Raw genomic sequence first — 14,552 nt, forward strand, 5'->3', positions numbered from 1 at the left:
ACAGATCTGTGTCTTATCTTGATTTATAACACAGCTTAAGTTGTGTCATTTAATCTGCAGGACAGGTTTGTGATGGTAGGAGGGTTAGGCAGTGTTATTATTTACTTTAAGGAACCTAATACCAAGAGAGGTTCAGTTTCCATACAGCTAATGTCAGACATCAACCCAAAACCTGCAATGAAATAGGCATTCAGTGGTTAATTGTTGATTGAGTAGGTGAAAGTATTATAGTGGGGCTCACAGGGGATTTCTGATGTGGCATCCTGGCTATATTTATTTAACAGATGGTAAAGCGTGAGAAGAGAAATAACACAGATGAGACATTTTTAGCAAGAAGAGCAGAGAGGAATGGTTTGAGAGTTGCATGTGAATAGGAAGAATGTCACAGGAAGTTGGTGGAACATCATTTGGACACACTTTGGGGAAGAAATGGGAGGATGTTAAAGCTACAAGAGCCATGCTCGCCTGTGACCACCAAAATCTGGTGACAGTTTGGTCTTTGTTTTCATTTTAGTTACCTTCTCGCTGAGGCTGTTGGCCAACCAAATTCACCACGGTATGGTACACATTGGTGTTAGTTGCTCAGAGGCAAGGATTTTGCCTTTGTTTATCTGTAACATCTAAACAGAGTGTTTAATAGAAATAGGAGCTATTTAGTGGAGACCTCAATTCTTGTCAGCCAAAAGGGCCATACACCCTGTTTCATGGTATGATGGTTTATACCATTGAAAGGTATTAGCCAAGGCCAAGTTGGTTCGTCCAGGGAGTGTCCTGATGGGGAGGGGAATGGAGTCTGGACTGGTGATGTAGGAGGGCCACCAGGAATTAGGGCTGTTTAAAAGCATGCTTCTGGAAGTTGGAGAGACCATCAGGTGACTTAGAAGAGCGATTGATTCCAATTGTGTTTCTGACATTTGGCCAAGTGACAGTGGGACAGGAACATCTGGTAGTTTGAATGGAATTCCTCCCGTCCCCACCTCCACTGGTGTCCAACTCTAGCCAGAGAGGTTGCTTTATATTCTCACACTCCTTGCTGAATTAGCAAAGCAAGTGGCCGCTGTTACTGGGGACCCATGGCCTGAGGCATGCCTACTGCTGTAACTTCCATCTTAGAAATCTTTGTGGAGGGCTGGGGATGTGGCTCAAGCGGTAGCGCGCTTGCCTGGCATGTGTGCGGCCTGGGTTCGATCCTCCGGCACCACATACAAACAAAGATGTTGTGTCCGCCAATAACTAATAAATAAATATTTAAAAAAAAAGAAATCTTTGTGGAAAACTTTTATCACATTATTCTGTTCCGTTGCTTGAAAAAATATAATCTAATGCACTCCATAATTTTTGTTTTAAGACAGGCACTCTTATCTCCTCATTGACCAAAATGGCCACAGTTCTTTATAGAACACCAAAGTAATGGTGTGCAAATTTATAGCTGACCTTAGTATTAGTGCTGAATACATCTAAATTTTAGTAGTTTTGGAATTGTTACCTCTTCTTCCCTAAGTCTCAACCTTAAGCTTTTGGAGGAGCATATTATATGGGGGATCAGACGGTCTTAGGAAAGGAAAGTGGGCTGGTAAGTCAAAATGTATGACCAGTGCCTAAGAACACACGGTAGACAGTGCATGTTGTCTTCATGGTGAGTTATGATCGTGTTTGAGCACCACCGTGAATAAAGGTAAACCCAGAAATGGGTTTTCAACACAGGAGCACTGCCACTGGGCATTTCCTGTCTTTTTCTAGAATCATGTTTGTTTCCTCTTTCGTACTATTATATTCTTGGTGTTCACAAGTCAAGGTATCCTATTTTTGGTTATCGCTAAATTATAACAAACAACAGCACAGAGGGTTGGTGGGGTCGTAGCTCGGTGGTAGAGTGTTTGCCTTGCATGTGTGAGGCACTGGGTTCGATCCTCAGCACCACATGAGAATAAACAAATAAAGGCATGCTGTCCATCTACAACTACCAAAAAAAAAAAAACACATATAAAGAAAAGGATGTTATTGGGATATCCTTAGGTCTACCTTGTAGACACTGCATAATCCTTTGCAAAAGGTCAAAGGTAATTTGTGGTTCAGGAAGGATGTAATAAACCAGACATGTCACGTTGCTTCTGTGCTTCAACCAGTCAGACCGTTGAAGGGCTTTTCACCACTTTAGTAAAACTTCAGTATTATTGTACCCTTCTTACACCCTTTCTTCTCTCTTCTTGACTGATACCTGTTATAGTTTGGATATTAGATGTCCCCTAAAAGCTCATGTGTGAGACAAGGCAAGAATATTCAGAAGTGAAATGATTGGGTTCTGAGTGCCTTAACACAGTGAGAGGATTAATCCCCTGATGGGGATTAACTGAGTGGTAACCAAAGACAGGTAGGGTATGCCTTTGGATTATATATATATTTTTAAAATATTTTTTTAGTTGTTGATAGACATTTATTTATTTATATTTGGAGCTTAGAATTGAACCCACTGCCTCACACATGCCAGGCAAGTGTGCTACCGCTGAGCCCCAGCCCTAGCCTGGGTTATATATATTGTATCTGGTGAGTAGAGTTAGTCTCTCTGTTTCCTGGTCATCCTGTGAGCCGCTTTCTTCCACCACTCTTCACCATCACGTTCTGCCTCACCTTGAGCCCCAGGGAATGGATCTGGCTGGGTGTGGACTGCCACCTCTAAAACTGTGAGCCCTCAAATAAACTTTTTCTCCCGTAAAGTTGTTCTTATTAGGTCTTTCGGTCACAGCAGTGAAAAAGCTGACTAAAGCAGTACCTCTTATCGTTTTGGGTCTCCCCCTGCATTCATCTCTTCAGGGAAATCTTTCCAGACTTCTGTATCTGCAGCAGTGGTCAATGCCTCATCCTTTTTTTCCCAATACATTTACCGTCCTTTGCAATCTATTTAACATACTAGGCGTATATTTTTGTTTCAACAAAAGTTATTTTAATACCTAGAAAGTCTCCTCACTTCTTAGAGCACTCTGAGAGAGCAGGTAGGGATTTCCCCATTTTCACATGACAAAATGGACTCACAGAGGTAAAGTCACTTCCCAAAGTCCACACAGTTAGGAGGTAGCAAAGCCCAATGTCAAACAGGTGTCCAGAGATAACACTCTTAAATAAATAGCCATAATGCTGATTGGCTTCTCAATGTAGTGTGACCCTCCATCAAATGCTGTAGTGCCCCACCACGCCCACATTGTCAATATATTTTATTGAGCTGTGAATATTGTACAGCATGTAAAACTCAGAAGACCTTTTTTTGTAAAATTGCTGTTATCTTCCACCTCTATTTGCTTAGTACTTTTGTGGCTAGATAATGCCTGGTCCCTGACCTTTACCTCCCACCTGTGTTATTGGACCAGCCACTGCTGCCCTTATCTCACACCTGCTCCCTACAGAAGCCTCTAGTAATTCCTCACTTTACTCCTTCAGGTCAGACCTTCCTAGGCAAAACTTCTAAACCAAAGAAGTAGCATTAATTTCCTGTCACGGGTGGGCTCAGGACCTGAGGGTAAGTGTACCACCTGCCTGGCCAGCCTCTAGCTCTTGCCCAAGTTCACCCACTATGTCACACTCACCCAGACTTAGCTTCTCACGCTTCCTCACTTAGGTGCTCAGTTCTAATCAGGCGGGGGCTCAGGCTGCCTGTCCCAGGTGCTCATTCCTATCTCTGCCTTTCCTCAGACCGTTGACCCTGTGTGACTATCCTGTGGATAAGACAGGGTCCTCGCAACCCGGAAATACACAAGCAGCAATCAAGTAGGTAGGGGGAGGTCATGGAGGACAGACAGTATCATTCTGGAGGAGGGAAGCTGGGGACGGAAACCTGTGAAATGGCTTTTTGGAACATACTCTTCTCCCCCGCCCCCCCCCAGCCCTAGACAAATGAAAACTAGATGTTCATAAGGGCAGCACTTGGGCTAACATTGATCTCTCCTTTATCACAAAATACACACTTTAATTTTAAGTTATACTTTCTTTTATTATCTCTTTCATTTTATTTTTGTCTTATTTTCAGTGGTCCTGGGGATTGAACGCTTGTCTTGATGCTAGGCAAGTACTTTATCACTAAGCCACACTCCCTGTCCCTATTATTGTCTTTTTAAATATGCCTATCATTATTCTGTCCCATAGACTTGTTTCTTGAAGAAGATCATCACATCTTGAAATCAGAGATTATATCTTCTGTTTCTCTCTTAAATTTTTTTTTTTTTTAATATTGGTACTGAGGGCTTAACCCAAGGGTGCTCTATCATTAAGCCACATCCCTAGCACTTTTTTTTTAACTTTGAAACAAGGCCTTGACTGGTTTCAAACTTATGGTCCTCCTGCCTCAGCCTCCCAAGTCTCTAGGATTATAGGTGTGTGCCACCATGCTTGACATATCTTTTTTTTAAAAAAAAAAAAACCTTTCCCAGACAATTTTCTGAATCCAGAATTAATTGGAAAATTAAAAACTGGTATGCTTCATAGATAAGTAGATGGAAGGTATCTTGAGGATGAACCTTAAATAACTAATCTCTTTCCTACCTACTTTGAATGTAAGTTGCTTGAGGGTTTAGATTTCAGAGTATCTGAGTAAACTTAAATATCTGATCTCTTATGCCAGAATTTTAGGTCTACTTCTTTGTATCATTTGATGCATTTATGGTTGGATATTTTGCTTCTGTGCATAATTTTGCCTCATTTAAGGCATATGTTAGTATATATGTCCATTTGGGTTTAGAATTTTGAAAGCATTATCCTTTGACTTGAGGGGGGATTATTTAAGAAATTGTGAGCCAGGCGTGGTGGTGCATGCCTGTAATCCCAGAGGCTTGGGAGGCTGAGGCAGGAGGATCGTGAGTTCAAAGCCAGCCTCAACAAAAGCGAGGTGCTAAGCAACTCCGTGAGATCCTGTCTCTAAATAAAATATAAAATACGGTTGGGGATGTGGCTCAGTGGTTGAGTGTCCCTGAGTTCAGTCCCTGGTCCCCCTGCTCCCCATACGAAGTCGTGGACTTCAATATTGTGGAATAGAATGCTTATCAGTAATTCTTTGCTCAGAATCACAAGACCCCTCCGCCCACAACACCCTGGCACTGGGGACTGAATCCAGGGTTGCTTTACCACTGCGCTACACCCCCAGCCCTTTTATTTTGAGACAGGGCAACTTGGTGATACTCCTGCCTCAGCCTCCTGAGTTGCTGGGATTACAGGTCCATTCCGTCTTCTTTGACATCCCTCTCCCATGGGAAACCTGCCAAGAGCCATCAGTTATGTCTCCTCTGCAGTTTTCTTTCATCCCTTCTCTCCATCAAGTACTCATCGCCTTCTGCATGCCTGGGGCTTTTATAGCTTGCTTTTTGTATCCATCCTCCTGCTTTTAGCTTCTCAGGCTCTGCTCAGTTCTGCATAGTGCTTCCAGAACAAGTTGCATAGACTGTGTCATTAAGTTATTTGTCTGCTCAGAGATTTCAGTGGATCCGTCACACCTATAAAATCAAGGCCAGATTCCATCAATACCTGCTGTCCTTTGCCATGTGCACATGGTCTGAAGATCATTTTGTACAATATTTTTTGTGCATCTGTATTTTGGCTGTGACCCATCACATGATTGTCAGGTGTGGAGATTTGCACAGGTGGCATTATGTTGGTGCTCAAAAAATATCAGTTAGGAGCATTTTGGGATTTAGATTGGGAATGTCAACCTGTACTTCTGTATTCATTCTTCAGAGGCTGAGCCGTGGTTCCCTTTCTTCTGCAAAGCCTTTCAGAATTCATGTGTATTTCTCTAGGATTTTGTTTGCAGTCCTGTTTTGGCCCTTGGCACATTTTGCCGCAGCCTAATATTGCCTTAAGTGTTCCCCAAGAGATACTTTAGGTTCAAAGAAGGGCCAGTGAAGCTGAGTGATTTTGTGTACATAAAGCTATCAGCTTCACTGCCTTTGTCCCCCGCATAGGGCACATGCAAGAAAATATGCTGTTTAACTTGATTTGCTGCAGGGTTCCCCAAATTTACCATAGGAAAACATTTTTATTCTTACCAAATATAAGCATGCAGTACAAAATGCTTTGAAAAACACAGCCGTGAATCACGTTTCTTACATACATACCTGCTCTGCAGATGGAACCTTCTTTGAAGGCAACTGGGCTTTGTTTGTTAGTCCTTCCTTTAGTCCATGTTTATTGAATGAGGTCACATGGCAAGAAGAAGGATTGGTGTTTGAAGGCCTCAAGTATGAAGATTATATAGAAAAGCAGGGCTGTCACATGCTGTAACCTGCCCTGACATAGTAGATAGTTGGGATATGGTGAAAATACTGAGTAAATGCTTCGAGTTTTCAAAAGGTACAGTTAAGAATGGGTTTTCCTCAGTTGTTGAATTAATAGGATGTGTATGTTTCTTTCCTTAATAACCGTGTGTTTAAATAATCTGGAAAAGGGAAGCTGAGCAAAAGCAATCTAGTTTTCCAGGGGTTTCTTCCACCTTGAAATCTTATGCAGTTTTTGCTTTCTAGGTAACAGCATCTCCAGCCATTCTAATGTTTTATTTTGAGGCAGGGTCTTGCTAAATTGCTGAGGCTGGCTTTGAACTTGAAATCCTCCTGCCTCAGCTTCTGGAGCCACTGGGATTACAGATATGTGCCACCATGCCTAGCAGGAAGCAGAGTTAACTATAAAAATCCAGTCTTATTAAAAAAACGTAGTGCTGTGGGCTGGGGGTGTGACTCAGTGGTAGACTGCTTGCCTAGCATGCAAGACAAGGGTTCCACTGAGGGCCTGGGCTCAACCCACAGCACTGCAGAGAAACATAAAATCCGTGGTGCTACATAAAGTGATAGGCATTGATGATAGTACAATATGTACTATAAATTGTAACATTGAAAATTAAACATTCCTGGGCTGGAGACATAGCTCTGAAGTAGAGTGCTTGCCTAGCATGCACAAGGCCCTGGATTCCGTCTCCAACATCATGAGGAAAAATAAAAATCCTAATGGATTTAAGTCCATTTAATTAGCCAGTGGGATTCTCACACCACTTTTCAGGAACATGCTGCAGATGTGAAGTGACACCTGTGTGGTCATGCAGGCGCTCTGGTTACTGCCAAGAGGGTCTCCAGTAGCCCCTCAGCTAGGGAGGTGAGAGAACAAGAAGGTTCAATCTTAGTCGTTTCTGGGAAACTAATAAACCAACAACTACCGCTGCTAACCATCATCACCACCACAAAAATCACAGGCTGGCAGTAATGCTGTGTTCATAGACAGCCTTTGTTCTGAAAGCTATTTATTGTTGGTTATGTCTGTACAGACATGTTACACATGCGCATAAACATTTATAAGACAAATAACATGGGCATGAATGTTCACAATATTCCTCTTTTTAGTACTCACATGAGCTGCTTCCTGGAGTTGGCAAACTTGAGTTTGGTAGATAGCATGGAATTTAACCCTTTTCTCTGTTCCTGAACCGGACCTTTGTGTTTCTTCAGATGAAATGATTTCATCCTTGGAACAGTGATTTGTATTTACTGGAGGAACTGTTCTTTATTGATTGCTAGAGTTTTATTTATTTTTTCCTGTTCTGTTGATGGGGATGGAACCCAGGGCCTCATTTATGCTAAGTACATTCTCTGAGCTACACTCCCAGTCCCGCTAACTACTAGAATTCTAAAAGTCTTTTGGGTTCTGTTTAAATTCCTTATTTTCCCCCACCTCACCTCTCTATTTTCCTTTTAGGCTCAACCAGGAATGGAGACACCGTTGGATGTGTTGTCCAGGGCAGCATCTCTGGTCCATGCTGATGATGAAAAACGTAAGTCAGGAATCTTTTTTCCTCCTTAAAAATCTATTTCAAGTATTTTTTACCCATGCTTCTTGTCTCTTGCGTCATATTGAAATGATGTGCTTCTCCATGTGGCTTTGTGAGTATTTGCTGTTGATTTTGGTTGTTTTCCTCAGTATACTAGCTTGGCATCCTTATTTTTATTTGCAAGTATCAGAACTTTTTTTTTCTCTTCTGGGGACTAGAACTCAGGGCTCACATGTGCTAAGCAAGTGCTCTACCACTGAGCTACAGGTCAAGTATTCTTTTTTTTTTTTTTTTTTGGTACCAAGATTGAACCTAAGGGAACTCAACCACTGAGCCTTGTCCCTAGGCCTTTTAATATTTATTTAGAGACAGAAGTCTTGCTAAGTTGCTCACTTAGTTGCTGAAGCTGGCTTTGAACATGCCATCCTCCTGCCTCAGCCTCCCAAACCGCTGGTATTATAACTGTGCTCCACTGTGTCTAGCCAAGAAACTTTTCTTCTTCTTCTTCCTCTTTTTTTTTTTTTTGGCCATATTGGGGATTGGACCCAGGTCCTTTGTATGGTGGGCAAGCACTCTGCAGTGAGCCCAAGCCACATCTCCAGACTTAAGCACTAAAATATTAAGAACAAAACCCCAAAAACTCAAGGTTGAACTGCTACCTATTATACAGTCTCAAAGATGAGCTACTTTCTAGTTGGGTTGTTAACGGACTAGCAGGCTGTGAAGAACATGTGCTTGAAATGTCAGATCTGTCCAGTTGCTGGCTGTTAGACTTGCTTTCTACACCCCAGTTTCCTCAGTAGTAATGTGAAAAAAGAATCCATGCTTATAAAGGGTTGTGAGATCAAATGAGCTGTTGTGTGTACGGTACCAGCGTTAGCTTTTAGGCTTCTCTCCCCACTCCTTGTTGATCCTCTGATGGAATTTTTTTTTAATATTATTGATGTGTCTCCCCCCACCATCTCCCCATTACCACTCTTCACACAAGATTGTCATTGGAGTAGTAACTGGCTGAAGTAGTCATTAAGGATTTTTTTTCTAGCCTCTTATATAATTCACATCTAGTTAGCCTTTGATTGTTGGGAGGCTGTAACTGCCTCTTGGTGAGGTATAATTATCCCTTACTCAGGAAATTGAAGCCCATGGATGTAAGTGTCATTCCCAAGGACGCTGAGCTAGGGAGAGGTGGCTGAAGGCTATTATCTGTCTCGGCAACAAAAAACCCTCTTTATGCCTCTGAGGTCACAATACATGTGACTGACTTGGATAGTTCTTTACAGACTTTGTTGAACATCAACATGCTTAATTTAGAAGTTTGGAGAGTATTTTGTCCAAATGTAGTTAGGGTCTGTGAAGCAAGATACTGTTTATAAAAGTGAAAGATGGAAATAACGACCTCAGGGTGGCTGTTGGTATAAAACCTTGAGTGTGGGGAGGAAAAACTTTCTTCTCTCCCCCTTTCTTTTCCTTTTCAGTCTCTCTCCTGAAGTTCAGCTTCGGGATCACTTTGTTTCAGTCGTATGAATGATTTTTTTTTTTTAACTGGGAATTGATCCCAAAGATCCTTTACCACATTCCCAACTCTTTGTTTTTTTATTTTGAAATGGGACCTTGCTAAGTTACTGAGGGCCTCGGTGAATTGATGAGGTTAGCCTCAAACTTGCCATCCTCTTATCTCAGCCTCCTAAGTTGCTGGGATTATAGGCATTGCTCCACTGCACCTGGCCTGTAAATGATGATTGAACATTTATGTATATTTAAGGGATGATAAAGATGAAGAAGGTACCGTCCTTCCACTCCTGGAGCTTATAAACATATTATTCATAAGCTTTATCTTTTGAGTATATAGAGAAGGATACTGTCTATGTGGGAGAGCCATTTTCAGAGAAAATGACAAAGACTGACAAGGGAGAGAAGACTGAGTTTTATCCAGCCTATTGGTGTTTTTGCAGAATACAGATAAATACACATGCAAAGCTAGAATAATCAGAGGGTTGACTTTCCTCTGGAACCTTCTTCCTATACCTCTGGTGACTTCATTTGGTTCAGGAATGGAGTGGCAAGTTCTTGGAATCCCTCTGTCCATGGTTTCAGCTCTTCAGGATCATTTTTTTTTTAATCTGTATTTTTTAGTTGTAGGTAGACACAATATCTTTATTTTATTTATTTTTATGTGATGCTGAGGATCAAACCCAGGGCTTAACACATGCTAGGTGAGTGCTCTACTGCTGAGCCAAGACCCCAGCCCTCAGGATCATTTTTGACTTGGAAAAAGAGGGAAAAGAAGTTCAGTGATATCTGTAATTATTATTCTTAACATGTTGGCAACATTGTTTTTTTTTCTTGTGCTGAGGATGGAACCCAGGGCCTTGGGGATGCTAAGCAGGTGCTCAACCACTGAGCCATATTGCTATCCCTGGGCCCCATCTTTAAGGGGATTTCCTACTGTCAAGTTCTGTATACCACTGTTAAATTCAGAATTCTAATACAATAATAATAGCCGCGCACAGTGGCACATGTCTGTAATCCCAGAGGCTGAGACAGGAGGATTTCGAGTTCAGCAACCATGAGGTGATTAGCAGCTCAGTGAGACCATGTCTGTAAATAAATAAATAAATAAAATAGAGCTGAGGATGTGGCTCAGTGGCTGAGTGCCCCCGAGTTCAATCCCTGGTACCAGGAAAAAAACAAACAAACCCCCAAAACCAATAATAATATACCATAGTATAAGCTTATGCCAATTCTATAATTTCTAAATCTGAACATGAAGTTCAGTGTCTTCCAGTAGATTTCTTTGACTTCTCTGGACAAGTTGAATCTGACTCAGATTTCTCTGTCCTAAATTCGTTCTATTTTGGCTTTTGTTATAAATTGCTCTTAAACTTTAGTGGCTGTTAACATTCTCCCCAACACTTCCAAAGAGCCTTGTGTCTGTAATCTGATTTGGGTGTCTTATTACGAACACAAAAATGTTCTATTCCTTGAGATCAGCTTCTCAGTGCATGTAAATGACCCCAAATGATTCTCTTTACTTTTCTTTGGCTCCTAGAGAACGAAAAACTTGGGCATTTTTGAGGATGTCATTGTTCAAGCCTTTTGAAGTGAACAGTACCCATTATGACTTGAGTCTCTAATACCCGATGGCCTTAAGGCTTCAAAATGTCTACTAGCTTCGAATAAAAGAAAGAATCCCCAACAGTGCACTGCAGAGCTAAGGTAAATCATGAAAGGGTAGTTTTGAAGTAACTCAATCGTTGCTTATCTGAGTGTCCTAGAAGGAATAAATTTACTTAAAATAATCATCTCACTGCTCATGAGACATTGATTTCATCAGCGTGCATCCTGGAAGGTACCAAATGAAAATCCAACTCCAGGTTGTTCTCATTCCCTGTGCAGGAGGAATCTGTCAGTGATCCTTCATGCTGGTGCTAGCAAGTCCCTGACTTTTTCCATCTTTATTTAAATAGTAAAAATTGATCAAAACAGAGACCAGGGCATTTCATACCAATATGCAGAACAATACCTTAGTGCGGTCATTAACACCAGACCTCATTTTCTTGTGATGTTTACACAGCACTTTTATTTTTAGGTAATTTAGTTCATGTATCTTCTGGATGATAAGATCTTGTAGCTGCAGACTTCTTTTCTTAGATCAAAATCTTTTTTCCCCACCTTGTGAGGGGGTCTTGTTCTGTTGCCCAACCTGACCTCAAACTCCTGGGCTCAAGCAATCTTCCTGCCTCAGCCTCCTGAATAGCTGGGTTGGTAGGCACTGAACACAGCACACAGATAAAATCATTGTGAGAAAATGCAGCTTTGTTCTTGAGGGCTTGAGTGGAGGGGTTAGTGCTTTTTCATCCAGCCTCATGAATATGCAGATGATCAGAAAAAGCCTGCTCAGGCTGGCTGGAGCCACTAGAATGGCTTGAGAGGACACAGTGAGACAGCTGTGGGTGTTTTGCATGTAGCATGTGCGCACAGAACCTCTCTAACTCTTGTTCGGTGAGATTCCTGGAAAGTGGATGATGCATCAGTGACCATCATCCTTCCAGGTAAAGAATTCCTAGGAACTCAAGCTTTGTATCTCGGTGAGTTGCTGAGGCTGGCCTCGAACTTTCTATCTTCCTGCTTCAAATTGGTAATTTTTGCATCATGACATTGATCTTCTGATCCACTAATGAGTTGAGATCTACAGTCTGAAAAAACATGACTCCGTTTATCTGTTTTTCATGAGATAAATTTACTCCTTGCTGCACTATTTTTCCATACTGGGAAGATCTGACCATGAAAACAGAGCAGAGTGTTCAGATAGGGCAGGGGATGGGTCTCCTCAGTCAGGGTCTCCCTGGAGGCCGGGAGCAGCAGCAGCAGCCCAACACACTGCAGGGTGCAGGAGGGAGCTGTGTCCGTTTCCTTGGGCATTGACTCAAAGCTAGGAACAGTATAGACTTAGAGCAGAGAGGAAGGGCTGCTAATGGAAGGGTGAAGGTGACTGAAAGGATGCCATGTTCCCAGTGCTCTAGGAAGAGATGTCCCACCCAGGCACGGAGTCTTGGTTCTGGGCAGAATGGTTTGCTGATAGGGACGGGAAGAGCCCTGATGGGCTCCTGTTGTGCATCAGGCTGAAAATCCCCACCTCCAACTTGGGCCTGGGACAGATGCATCAGGAGCGCCCAGGAGGAGAACACAGCTGTTCTTTTGGTCTGTTTCTTTCAGGGACCCCTGGTTTTGTAACGTTGCACTTCAGAAAGGTTAGATCTAAAATCAGTGCGGTGTAGCGAAGCCTTTGGGTTCTTTTTCTTCCAGCTCCTCTGTGGATTTTCATTTCTTCTGTCGTCTTGGGATGCGGGGCTGGGCTGGAACCCGGGACCTCTCACATGCCAGGCAAATGCTCGACCCCAGAGCTGCGTCCCCTGCCCTGTAGTGTTCATAAAGGACTTCACTCTGATAGTTGGAGACCAATTTGATCCCTCCCCTCTGTGGGTGATTTTTATCCTCTTGTCCTAAAACTCCAGAGGGGCTTACCACACAGGTTCGTGGTTGCTTCTCAGAAGAGACTAGGGATATATATATATAAATATAAAATTGGGATTCACCAATAGTTTACCCCGCCCCCAACTTCCTTTATCATACTATTCTTTCTACAATATACACACTGTACTATAATATATATGCATATGATTTTTCTGAAATGTGTGAGAGTAAGTGGGAGATATCTTGCCTCTTTATTCCTAAATATTTCACCATATGTTTCCCAAGCACGAGAACATTCTCTTACATAACCGCAGTGTGGCTATCTTTATTATGATGTTACTTAAATCTATATGAGCAAAGAAGAGGGTGTAATCTTCATGCTCCTAGTGCTTTTATAGCTTTACAGGTTGAGAATCCTTCACCTGAAATGCTTTGGACCAAATGGATTTCAGATTTGGGAATATTTGCATATATCTAATGAGCTATCCTGGGGATGGAACCCAAGCTGAAACATGAAATTCACCTATTTCACTACCCTTTGTTCGCAGAAGTAATTTCATGCTAATATTTTTAGTGTGCCGGTGTTTTTGTTGTTTTGAGATGGGTTCTCACCATACTGCCCAGGCTGGTTTTGAACTCCTGGGCTCAAGTGATCCTCTCCAGTACCTAGGACCACAAGCCCAGGCATGTGCCATTGTGCTAGGCATGTCCAGGTTGTGATTGCCATCTGTCACAAAAGGTCAGGTGTGGGATTTTCAAGTTGTGTTGCTCAAAAATTTTGAGATTTTTTTTTTTTAGATTGGGGATGCCGTGTAAGCATTATAAATTAAATATAGCCAATGAAAATTGGCCATGATACCACAGTTGATAGTCTCCCACAGCCACCTCTCTGTTGTGCTAGCAGGCATCCCTGTGATGCCCTGGGTCTTTTGTTGCAACCCCCCACCACTTTTATCTTTTATACTCTTGTAAAATATTTCACTGTATAGATCATAGTTGCATAATTGGACTTTCTTAGTGCAGATGCCTCAATTTCATATTAGGCTGTTTCTGTCCTTCTCCAATTAGATGAAGAAAAAAAATAGTCACTGAAATCATATGGCACAAGTTGGTTTTCTAGGCTTATGATTCAGAATATGCCTTTTAAGCAGATTTTAAGAGATTTTCACTGAAATATCACAAGTAAAAATTTTTCATGGTCCTAGGTACTTGAGCCTCTGTGTGAACTGCTGTTTAAGGGCTACTGTGTTGTCTCATTCCATTTTCATAGTGACCCTATCTAGTAAGCAGGTACCACGGGGCCAGGGCTGTAGCCCAGCGGTAGAGTGCTTGCCTAGCACGTGCGAGGCCCTGGGTTCCATTCCCATCATAGCCAAACAAACAAACAAAACCCAGGCATGATAATCAGTCTTGTTTTATAGATAAAGAAAATTGAGGCTTACAGATACAGATAATTTGCCCAGACACACACAGTTGGTAGAGGCAAGACCCAGTTTTGAACTGAAGCAGCCTGGCTCTGAAACGGGAGCCCTGAATCTGCTACTTGTCTTTACAGTTAAGAGTACAAGGAAGACTTAACTACTGATTGAAAAATACAAGCCTGATACACAAAACTCCTATGTCTATTCCCACCACTAATAAGACAGCAAAGACATTTTCATTTGGAAGAGTGTTCCTTGCCGGTAAAATAGCATTTCCAAAATAGGCCAGACCCACAGGACTGGCGACAGCTCATCCTCAGGAACCATCCTCGACTTCCCCGAGTTTAACTGCCTTCTTACAGGTA

At 42.1% G+C, this 14,552-nt stretch overlaps 1 pseudogene across 1 annotated transcript in view; it reads left to right on the forward strand.

The window, feature by feature from the left end:
- The window catches only part of LOC144373523 (transport and Golgi organization protein 1 homolog), a 237,695-nt pseudogene that overhangs the window by 7,818 nt on the left and 215,325 nt on the right, over positions 1–14,552 (forward strand). The window contains exon 2 of the transcript XR_013433174.1: positions 7,720–7,795. The product of XR_013433174.1 is annotated as a transport and Golgi organization protein 1 homolog (transcript). The remainder of the gene's footprint in view (positions 1–7,719; positions 7,796–14,552) is intronic.

The sequence above is a fragment of the Ictidomys tridecemlineatus genome, unplaced genomic scaffold (genome assembly GCF_052094955.1).
Source record: "Ictidomys tridecemlineatus isolate mIctTri1 unplaced genomic scaffold, mIctTri1.hap1 Scaffold_42, whole genome shotgun sequence".
NCBI classification, from domain to species: Eukaryota; Metazoa; Chordata; class Mammalia; order Rodentia; family Sciuridae; genus Ictidomys; species Ictidomys tridecemlineatus.